Below are 13,272 nucleotides of genomic sequence, written 5' to 3' on the forward strand. Positions count from 1 at the left end.
GTGCTGTGCGCTACCTTTACTGAAGATAGGACGTCTTCTGCCGCCGATTTCTGGACCTCTTCTGTCTTCTGGCTCTGTAAGGGGGCCGGCGGCGCGGCTTCGGGACCCATCCATGGCTAGGCCTGTGATCAATCCCTCTGGAGCTAATGTCCAGTAGCCTAAGAAGCCCAATCCACTCTGCACGCATGTGAGTTCGCTTCTTCTCCCCTTAGTCCCTCGATGCAGTGAGCCTGTTGCCAGCAGGACTCACTGAAAATAAAAAAACCTAAGTCTAAACTTTTACTCTAAGCAGCTCAGGAGAGCCACCTAGCTTGCACCCTTCTCGGCCGGGCACAAAATTCTAACTGAGGCTTGGAGGAGGGTCATAGGGGGAGGAGCCAGTGCACACCAGCTAGTCCTAAAGCATTTACTTTTTGTGCCGTGTCTCCTGCGGAGCCGCTATTCCCTTGGTCCTTACGGAGTCCCAGCATCCACTTAGGACGTCAGAGAAAAGTGTTTATTACTCACCTGTGCTGATATCTGTAGGAATCTCCTCCTCCTTACACTGCTGATCACCCCTCACATACGTCTCTTCTTCTCCCTCTGTATCTTCTGTCTTTATATCAGTCACATACGTCTCTTCTTCTTCCTCTATATCTTCTGCCTTTATATCAGTCACATACGTCTCTTCTTCTCCCTCTATATATTCTGTTTTAATATCAGACAGACGTTGTACCTTAAAAAAAAAAACAAGAAACACTATAATGACATTTGCATACAGTCAGATTAGACTGAGGTGAAACAGTATAATATCAGTGTATAAGACACACAGCTTCTCTACATATCATATAGTGACAGTCACTTTGGTATATTGGGGAGACCCTAAATCCCACCTACCTGATCCTCCTGTGGGGTCCTGTGATTCTCCTCTGTACAGTCCTGGGAATACAGAGGACGGGGACATCTCTCTGGGGTATCTCTGTTACTGGGCCCATCTGTAGGAGACACACAGTGACTGAGTACAGTGTATATATGTGATTATCAGATGATGTGTGTATATAGGGGGCCCCATACCTGCTCTCCCCTGTACAATACATGACAGTCTCCTCTTACCCAGTGATGTGAGGGGCCGGTGATTCTTCATCATCACGTCCTTGTACAGACCCCTGTGTTCCTCTATATACTCTCCCTCCTGCATGGAGACATAGACAGTGACATCCTGACACCTTATAGGAACCTGACACACACAGTGATACAGTCATCACCCAGACACATTCCCTGGTGTTACTGTATAATATCCCATTCCCAGCAGTCACCTCTCCAGTCATCACCAATACACGTCCCCTGGTGTTACTGTATAATGTCCCATTCCCAGCAGTCACCTCTCCAGTCATCACCCAGACACATCCCCTGGTGTTACTGTATAATGTCCCATTCCCAGCAGTCACCTCTCCAGTCATCACCCAGACACATCCCCTGGTGTTACTGTATAATGTCCCATTCCCAGCAGTCACCTCTCCAGTCATCACCCAGACACGTCCCCTGGTGTTACTGTATAATGCCCCATTCCCAGCAGTCACCTCTCTAGTCATCACCCAGACACATCCCCTGATGTTACTGTATAATGTCCCATTCCCATCAGTCACCTCTCCAGTCATCACCCAGACACATCCCCTGGTGTTACTGTATAATGCCCCATTCCCAGCAGTCACCTCTCCAGCCATCACCCAGACACATCCCCTGGTGTTACTGTATAATGTCCCATTCCCAGCAGTGACCTCTCCAGTCATCACCCAGACACATCCCCTGGTGTTACTGTATAATGTCCCATTCCCAGCAGTCACCTCTCCAGTCATCACCCAGACACGTCCCCTGGTGTTACTGTATAATGCTCCATTTCCAGCAGTCACCTCTCCAGTCATCACCCAGACACATCCCCTGGTGTTACTGTATAATGCCCCATTCCCAGCAGTCACCTCTCCAGTCATCACCCAGACACATCCCCTGGTGTTACTGTATAATGCCCCATTCCCAGCAGTCACCTCTCCAGCCATCACCCATACACATCCCCTGGTGTTACTGTATAATGTCCCATTCCCGGCAGTCACCTCTCCAGTCATCACCCAGACACATCCCCTGGTGTTACTGTATAATGTCCTATTCCCAGCAGTCCCCTCTCCAGTCATCACCCAGACACATCCCCTGGTGTTACTGTATAATGTCCCATTCCCAGCAGTCACCTCTCCAATCATCAACCAGACACGTCCCCCGGTGTTACTGTATAATGTCCCATTCCCAGCAGTCACCTCTCCAGTCATCACCCAGACACATCCCCTGTGTTACTGTATAATGCCCCATTCCCAGCAGCCACCTCTCCAGTCATCACCCGGACACATCCCCTGGTGTTACTGTATAATGCCCCATTCCCAGCAGTCACCTCTCCAGTCATCACCCGGACACATCCCCTGGTGTTACTGTATAATGCCCCATTCCCAGCAGTCACCTCTCCAGTCATCACCCAGACATATCCCCTGGTGTTACTGTATAATGCCCCATTCCCAGCAGTCACCTCTCCAGTCATCACCCAGACACATCCCCTGGTGTTACTGTAAAATGCCCCATTCCCAGCAGTCACCTCTCCAGTCATCACCCAGACACATCCCTTGGTGTTTCTGTATAATGTGCAATTCCCAACAGGCACCTCTCCAGTTATCACCCAGACACATTCCCCTATGTTACTGTATAATGTCCCATTCCCAGCAGTCACGTCTCCAGTCAACGCCCAGACACGTCCCCTGGTGTTACTGTATAATGCCCCATTCCCAGCAGTTACCTTTCCAGTCATCACCCAGACACACCCCCTGGTGTTACTGTATAATGTTCCATACCCAGCAGTCACCTCTCCAGTCATCACCCAGACACGTGCCCTGGCGTTACTGTGTAATGCCCCATTCCCGGCAGTCACCTCTCTAGTCATCACCCAGACGACACATGCCCTGGTGTTACTGTATAATGTCCCATTCCCAGCATTCACCTCTCCAGTCAGCAGCTGAATGATCTTGTTGGTGAGTTCCAGGATCTTCTGGTCACTGTGTCTCTCATGTATCAGTGAGTGAGGTGGAGGCACCGTAATGGGGCTCTGGGTTCTGCTTAGTCCTTCTGACAAACAGGGACGGCTGCTGGGTGTCTCACACTCATTGAATGTCTTCTTCACTACTGTGCAATCCTGCAAAATGGGGAAGGCATCAATATCACTATAAATACTGCCAGATCCCCTCACCTCCCCAGTCATGTCCCTGTATTATCACTATAGATATAAGTGATGTCACAGTATCACTCCCAGATCCCCTCACCTCCCCAGTCATGTCCCTGTATTACTATAGATATAAGTGATGTCACTGTGACGCTCCCAGATCCCCTCACCGCCCCAGTCATGTCCCCGTATTATTACTATAGATATAAGTGATGTCACTGTGACACTCCCAGATCCCCTCACCTCCCCAGTCATGTCCCTGTATTATTACTATAGCTATAAGTGTAGCTCCCTAGTATGATGCTATGATTTGTATGAGTGTAAATAAATGAAATTTATATGGTAGTTATATGCCCTTGAGGGTGATCCTATTTCAATGCACCCTGTACTATGGGATCAGCGAGACAGCGGGACTAGATGGGCACGAGGGGACTGGAGAAAATTCTTCTAGAAGCCCCCGCGCCAGGACAAAGTGGTGTTCGCGTGCTGGTGGAGGAAGATACAGCGTCCGAGGAGAGAGACCATTAACTGGAAAAAGGACTGACCGGTAAACGGAGTTTAGAGGCTGTGTGGTGCAGAGAGCGGAGAACGGGTGGTAGCGGGTGAGGTCCTGAGTCTGGCCTGAACTGGTGGTGTGACGGCGGCCTGACTACGAGCAGGGGCAGCTCAGCAGAAGAAACGGGGAGTGACCTGACCATGGAGACAGGAGATTTGGTCGTGCTGCACCGACCGAGCGGACCAGCGTACCGCTAGTTAGCGACAGAAAGTGACGGCTCCTCTAGGGTCACTGGGTGTCCCATTATACATAAGCAGCGGTGGCGGACAGTGAAAGACGTGCCCATCAGGTGGGTGGTCCTACGCAGTACAAGAGGAAAGAGTCGCAGCCTACGAAACGGGGGATGTGATACAGGAGGCGGCCAGCGCTGCTCAGTAAGGAGGAGGCAGAAGATATGGGGGGAGTAACGGCTGGACATCCAATTCGCATGAGTCGTAAGTGAAATTCCACCACAGCACTCCGTACATGCCCAAGGAATGTTAATGGGATTTGGAGCAGCCCTAGGTGTAATATAGGGACGAACGCTGTGCACACACCCCTTAGTCCCGCTGCTGCGGAACCCGTAGTGAGACTGCTATTCATATACAGATAGGCCGGCACCATCTACGGTATCTGCGGAACCCGTAGTGAGACTGCTATTCATATACAGATAGGCCGGCACCATCTACGGTATCTGCGGAACCCGTAGTGAGACTGCTATTCATATACAGATAGGCCGGCACCATCTAAGGACACATTTGTGCACATGCGCGTGGGTGCAGGACACAGTTGTGCACACGTGCCTGGGGGCAGGACACAGTTGTGCACACGCGCGCGGGGGCAGGACACAGTTATATACACACGCACGCGGGGGCAGGACACAGTTATATACACACGCACGCGGGGGCAGGACACAGTTATATACACACGCACGCGGGGGCAGGACACAGTTATATACACACGCACGCGGGGGCAGGACACAGTTATATACACACGCACGCGGGGGCAGGACACAGTTATATACACACGCACGCGGGGGCAGGACACAGTTATATACACACGCACGCGGGGGCAGGACACAGTTATATACACACGCACGCGGGGGCAGGACACAGTTATATACACACGCACGCGGGGGCAGGACACAGTTATATACACACGCACGCGGGGGCAGGACACAGTTATATACACACGCACGCGGGGGCAGGACACAGTTATATACACACGCACGCGGGGGCAGGTCACAGTTATATACACACGCACGCGGGGGCAGGACACAGTTATATACACGCGGGGGCAGGACACAGTTATATACACACGCGGGGGCAGGACACAGTTATATAAACACACGGGGGCAGGACACGGATTTATAAACACGCGGGGGCAGGACATGATATATACACACGCGGGGGCAGGATACTGTTATATACACACGCAGGTGCAGGACACTGTTATATACACACGCGGGGGCAGGACACTGTTATATACACACGCGGGGGCAGGACACTCTTATATACACACGCGGGGGCAGGACAATGTTATATACACACGCGGGGGCAGGACACTGTTATATACACACGCGGGGGCAGGACACTGTTATATACACATGCGGGGGCAGGACACTGTTATATACACAAGCGGGGGCAGGACACTGTTATATACACACGCGAGGGCAGGACACTGTTATATACACACGCGGGGGCAGGACACTTACATACACACGCGGGGGCAGGACACTTACATACACACGCGTGGGGCAGGACACTTACATACACACGCGTGGGGCAGGACACTGTTACATACACACGCGGGGGCAGGACACTGTTACATACACACGCGGGGGCATGACACTGTTACATACACACGCGGGGGCAGGACACTTACATACACACGCGGGGGCAGGACACTGTTATATACACAAGCGGGGGCAGGACACTGTTATATACACACGCAAGGGCAGGACACTGTTATATACACAAGCGGGGGCAGGACACTTACATACACACGCGGGGGCAGGACACTTACATACACACGCGTGGAGCAGGACACTGTTACATACACACGCGGGGGCAGGACACTGTTACATACACACGCGGGGGCATGACACTGTTACATACACACGCGGGGGCAGGACACTGTTACATACACACGCGGGGGCAGGACACTGTTACATACACACGCGGGGGCAGGACACTGTTACATACACACGCGGGGTCAGGACACTGTTACATACACACGCGGGGGCAGGACACTGTTACATACACACGCGGGGGCAGGACACTGTTACATACACACGCGGGGGCAGGACACTGTTATATACACACGCGGGGGCAGGACACTGTTATATACACACGCGGGGGCAGGACACTGTTACATACACACGCGGGGCAGGACACTGTTACATACACACGCGGGGGCAGGACACTGTTACATACACACGCGGGGGCAGGGCACTGTTACATATACACGCGGGGGCAGGACACTGTTACATACACACGCGGGGGCAGGACACTGTTATATACACACACGCGGGGGCAGGACACTGTTACATACACACGCGGGGCAGGACACAGTTATATATACACGCGGGGCAGGACACAGTTATATATACACGCGGAGCAGGACACAGTTATATATACACGCGGGGCAGGACACAGTTATATATACACGCGGGGCAGGACACAGTTACACACACGTGGAGCAGGACACAGTTATACACACGCGGGGCAGGACACAGTTATATATACACGCGGGGCAAGACACAGTTATACACACGCGGGGCAGGACACAGTTATACACACGCGGGGCAGGACACAGTTATACACACGCGGGGCAGGACACAGTTATACACACGCGGGGCAGGACACAGTTATATATACACGTGGGGCAGGACACAGTTATACACACGGGGGGCAGGACACAGTTATACACACGCGGGGCAGGACACAGGTACACACACGCGGGGCAGGACACAGTTATATATACACGCGGGGCAGGACACAGTTATACACACGGGGGGCAGGACAAAGTTATACACACGCGGGGGCAGGACACAGTTATATACACACGCGGGGGCAGGACACTGTTATATACACACGCGGGGGCAGGACACTGTTATATACACATGCGGGGGCAGGACAATGCTATATACACACGCGGGGGCAGGACACTGTTATATACACACGCAGGGGCAGGACACTGTTATATACACATGCGGGAGCAGGACACTGTTATATACACACGCGGGGGCAGGACACTGTTATATACACACGCGAGGGCAGGACACTGTTATATACACACGCGGGGGCAGGACACTTACATACACACGCGGGGGCAGGACACTTACATACACACCCGGGGGCAGGACACTGTTACATACACACGCGGGGGCAGGACACTGTTACATACGCACGCGGGGGCAGGACACTGTTACATACACACGCGGGGGCAGGACACTGTTATATACACACGCGGGGGCAGGACACTGTTACATACACACGCGGGGCAGGACACTGTTACATACACACGCGGGGGCAGGACACTGTTACATACACACGCGGGGGCAGGACACTGTTACATACACACGCGGGGGCAGGACACTGTTACATACACACGCGGGGGCAGGACACTGTTACATACACACGCGGGGGCAGGACACTGTTACATACACACGCGAGGGCAACACACGCGGGGGCAGGACACTGTTACATATACACGCAGGGGCAGGACACTGTTACATACACACGCGGGGGCAGGACACTGAAACATACACATGCGGGGGCAGGACACTGTTACATACACACGCGGGGGCAGGACACTGTTACATACACACGCGGGGGCAGGACACTGTTACATACACACGCGGGGGCAGGACACTGTTATATACACACGCTGGGTCAGGACACTGTTATAAACACACGCGGGGGCAGGACACTGTTATATACACACGCGGGGGCAGGACACTGTTATATACACATGCGGGGGCAGGACACTGTTACATACACACGCGGGGGCAGGACACGGCTACATACACACGCGGGGGCAGGACACTGTTACATACACACGCGGGGGCAGGACACGGTTACATACACACGCGGGGGCAGGGCACTGTTACATACACAAGCGGGGGCAGGGCACTGTTACATATACACGCTGGGGCAGGACACTGTTACATATACACGCGGGGGCAGGACACTGTTACATACACACGCGGTGGCAGGACACTGTTATTTACACACGCGGGGGCAGGACACTGTTACATACACTCGCGGGGCAGGACACAGTTATACACACGCGGGGCAGGACACAGTTATATATACACACGGAGCAGGACACAGTTATTTATACACGCGGGGCAGGACACAGTTATACATACACGCGGGGCAGGACACAGTTAAACACACGTGGAGCAGGACACATTTATACACACGCGGGGCAGGACACAGTTATATATACACGCGGGGCAGGACACAGTTATACACACGCGGTGCAGGACACAGTTATACACACGCGGGGCAGGACACAGTTATACACACGCGGGGCAGGACACAGTTATACACACGCGGGGCAGGACACAGTTATATATACACGTGGGGCAGGACACAGTTATACACACGGGGGGCAAGACACAGTTATACACACGCGGGGCAGGACACAGGTACACAAACGCGGGGCAGGACACAGTTATATATACACGCGGGGCAGGACACAGTTATACACACGGGGGGCAGGACAAAGTTATACACACGCGGGGGCAGGACACAGTTATATACACATGCGGGGGCAGGACACAGTTATATACACACGCGGGGGCAGGACACAGTTATATACACACGCGGGCAGGACACAGTCATATACACACGCGGGCAGGACACAGTTATACACACACGCGGGGCAGGACACAGTTATATACACACGCGGGGGCAGGACACAGTTATATACACAGGGGCAGGACACAGTCATATACACGCGGGCAGGAAACAGTTATATACACACGCGGGGGCAGGACACAGTTATATACACACGCGGGGGCAGGACACAGTTATATACACACGCGGGGCAGGACACAGTTATACACACACGCGGGGCAGGATACAGTTATATATACACGCAGGGCAGGACACAGTTATATATACAAGTGGGGCAGGACACAGTTATATATACACGCGGGGGCAGGACACAGTTATATACACACGCGGGGGCAGGACACAGTTATATACACACGCGGGGGCAGGACACAGTCATATACACACGCGGGGCAGGACACAGTTATATATACACGCGGGGCAGGACACAGTTATATATACACGTGGGGCAGGGGCAGGACACAGTTATATATACACGCGGGGCAGGACACAGTTATATACACACGGGCAGGACACAGTTACATACACAAGCGGGGGCAGGACACAGTTATATACACGCGAGAAGGACACAGTCATATACACGCGGGCAGGACACTGTTATATACACACGCTGGGTCAGGACACTGTTATAAACACACGCGGGGGCAGGACACTGTTATATACACACGCGGGGGCAGGACACTGTTATATACACATGCGGGGGCAGGACACTGTTACATACACACGCGGGGGCAGGACACGGCTACATACACACGCGGGGGCAGGACACTGTTACATACACACGCGGGGGCAGGACACGGTTACATACACACGCGGGGGCAGGGCACTGTTACATACACAAGCGGGGGCAGGGCACTGTTACATATACACGCTGGGGCAGGACACTGTTACATATACACGCGGGGGCAGGACACTGTTACATACACACGCGGTGGCAGGACACTGTTATATACACACGCGGGGGCAGGACACTGTTACATACACACGCGGGGCAGGACACTGTTACATACACTCGCGGGGCAGGACACAGTTATATATACACGCGGGGCAGGACACAGTTATATATACACACGGAGCAGGACACAGTTATTTATACACGCGGGGCAGGACACAGTTATACATACACGCGGGGCAGGACACAGTTAAACACACGTGGAGCAGGACACATTTATACACACGCGGGGCAGGACACAGTTATATATACACGCGGGGCAGGACACAGTTATACACACGCGGGGGCAGGACACCGTTATATACACACGCGGGCAGGACACAGTTATATACACACGCGGGGCAGGACACAGTTATATACACACGCGGGGGCAGGACACAGTTATATACACGGGGGCAGGACACAGTTATATACACGCGGGCAGGAAACAGTTATATACACACACGCGGGTGCAGGAAACAGTTATATACACACGCGGGGGCAGGACACAGTTATATATACACGCGGGGGCAGGACACAGTTATATACAAGCGGGGCAGGACACAGTTATACACAGGGGGGGGGGCAGGACACAGTTATACACAGGTGGGACAGGACACAGTTATATACACACGCGGGGCAGGACACAGTTATACACACGCGGGGCAGGACACAGTTATATATACACGCAGGGCAGGACACAGTTATACAAACGGGGGGCAGGACACAGTTATATATACAAGTGGGGCAGGACACAGTTATATATACACGCGGGGCAGGACACAGTTATATATACACGCGGGGCAGGACACAGTTATATACACACGGGCAGGACACAGTTACATACACACGCGGGGGCAGGACACAGTTATATACACGCGAGAAGGACACAGTCATATACACGCGGGAAGGACACAGTTATATACACACGCGGGGGCAGCACACAGTTATATACACACGCGGGGGCAGGACACAGTTATATATACACTCGGGGCAGGACAGTTATATATACACGCGGGGCAGGACACAGTTATACACAGGCGGGGCTGGACACAGTTATATACAAACGCGGGGGCAGGACACAGTTATATAAACACACGGGGGCAGGACACAGATATATACACACGCAGGGGCAGGACACTGTTACATACACACACGGGGGCAGGACACTGTTACATACACACACGGGGGCAGGACACTGTTACATACACACGCGGGGGCAGGGCACTGTTATATATACACGCGGAGGCAGGACACTGTTACATACACACGCGGGGCAGGACACTGTTACATACACACGCGGGGCAGGACACAGTTATATATACACGCGGGGCAGGACACAGTTATATATACACGCGGAGCAGGACACAGTTATATATACACGCGGGACAGGACACAGTTATATATACACGCGGGGCAGGACACAGTTATATATACACGCGGGGGCAGGACACAGTTATACACACGCGGGGCAGGACACAGTTATACACACGCGGGGCAGGACACAGTTATATATACACGCGGAGCAGGACACAGTTATATATACACGCGGGGCAGGACACAGTTATATATACACGCGGGGCAGGACACAGTTATATATACACGCGGGGCAGGACACAGTTATATATACACGCGGGGCAGGACACAGTTATATATACACGCGGAGCAGGACACAGTTATATATACACGCGGGGCAGGACACAGTTATATATACACGCGGGCCAGGACACAGTTATACACACGCGGAGCAGGACACAGTTATATATACACGCGGGGGCAGGACACAGTTATACACACGGGGGGCAGGACAAAGTTATACACACGCGGGGGCAGGACAGTTATATACACACGCGGGGGCAGGACACCGTTATATACACACGCGGGGGCAGGACACAGTTATATACACACGCGGGGGCAGCACACCGTTATATACACACGCGGGGGCAGGACACAGTTATATACACACGCGGGGGCAGCACACCGTTATATACACACGCGGGGCAGGACACAGTTACACACACGTGGAGCAGGACACAGTTATACACACGCGGGGCAGGACACAGTTATATATACACGCGGGGCAGGACACAGTTATACACACGCGGGGCAGGACACAGTTATATACACACGCGGGGGCAGGACACCGTTATATACACACGCGGGGGCAGGACACCGTTATATACACACGCGGGCAGGACACAGTCATATACACACGCGTGCAGGACACAGTTATATACACACGCGGGCAGGACACAGTTATATACACACGCGGGGCAGGACACAGTTCTATACACACGCGGGGGCAGGACACAGTTATATACACGGGGGCAGGACACACTTATATACACGCGGGCAGGAAACAGTTATATACACACGCGGGGGCAGGAAACAGTTATATATACACGCGGGGCAGGACACAGTTATACACACGCGGGGCAGGACACAGTTATATACACACGCGTGGGCAGGAAACAGTTATATACACACGAGGGGGCAGGACACTGTTATATACACACGCGGGGGCAGGACACAGTTATATACACAAGCGGGGGCAGGACACAGTTATACACAGGGGGGGGCAGGACACAGTTATACACAGGCGGGGCAGGACACAGTTATACACACGCGGGGCAGGACACAGTTATATATACACGTGGGGCAGGACACAGTTATATATATACTCGGGGCAGGAGACAGTTATATATACACGCGGGGCAGGACACAGTTCTATACACACGGGCAGGACACAGTTATATACACACGCGGGGGCAGTACACAGTTATATACACGCGGGAAGGACACAGTTATATACACACGCGGGGGCAGGACACAGTTATATACATGCGGGAAGGACACAGTTATATACACACGCGGGGGCAGGACACAGTTATATTCACATAGGCAGGACACAGTTATAAAAACACGCGGGGGCAGGACACACATATACATGCTGGCAGGACACAGTTATATACACACGGGGGGCAGGACACAGTTATATACACACGGGGGGGCAGGACACAGTTATATACACACGGGGGGGCAGGACACAGTTATACACACGTGGGGCAGGGCACAGTTATACACAAGCAGGGCAGGACACAGTTATACACACGCGGTGCAGGACACAGTTATATATACACGCGGGGCAGGACACAGTTATATATACACGCGGGGCAGGACACAGTTATATATACACGCGGGGCAGGACACAGTTATATATACACGCGGGGCAGGACACAGTGATATACACACGGGCAGGACACAGTTATATACACACGCGGGGGCAGTACACAGTTATATACACGCGGGAAGGACACAGTTATATACACATGCGGGGTTAGGACACAGTTATACACACGCGGGGTAGGACACAGTTATATATACACGCGGTGCAGGACACAGTTATATATACACGCGGGACAGGACACTGTATATATACACGCGGGGCAGGACACAGTTATATATACACGCGGGGCAGGACACAGTTATATATACACGGGGGGCAGGACACAGTTATATATACACGGGGGGCAGGACACAGTTAAACCCACGCGGGGCAGGACACAGTTATACACACGCGGGGCAGGACACAGTTATATATACACGCGGGGCAGGACACAGTTATATATACACGCGGGGCAGGACACAGTTATTCACACACGCGGGGCAGGACACAGTTATATATACACGCGGGGCAGGACACAGTTAT

General features: G+C 52.9%; 1 protein-coding gene across 1 annotated transcript in view; it reads right to left on the bottom strand.

The window, feature by feature from the left end:
- The window catches only part of LOC134983336 (oocyte zinc finger protein XlCOF6.1-like), a 376,610-nt gene extending 375,987 nt beyond the window's left edge, over positions 1-623 (bottom strand). The window contains exon 1 of the mRNA XM_063949045.1: positions 508-623. The gene's annotated coding sequence lies outside the window, so the exon portion shown is untranslated. The remainder of the gene's footprint in view (positions 1-507) is intronic.
- Between the last annotated feature and the right edge of the window lie 12,649 nt (positions 624-13,272).

This window comes from Pseudophryne corroboree, assembly GCF_028390025.1.
Source record: "Pseudophryne corroboree isolate aPseCor3 chromosome 3 unlocalized genomic scaffold, aPseCor3.hap2 SUPER_3_unloc_13, whole genome shotgun sequence".
Lineage (NCBI taxonomy): Eukaryota > Metazoa > Chordata > Amphibia > Anura > Myobatrachidae > Pseudophryne > Pseudophryne corroboree.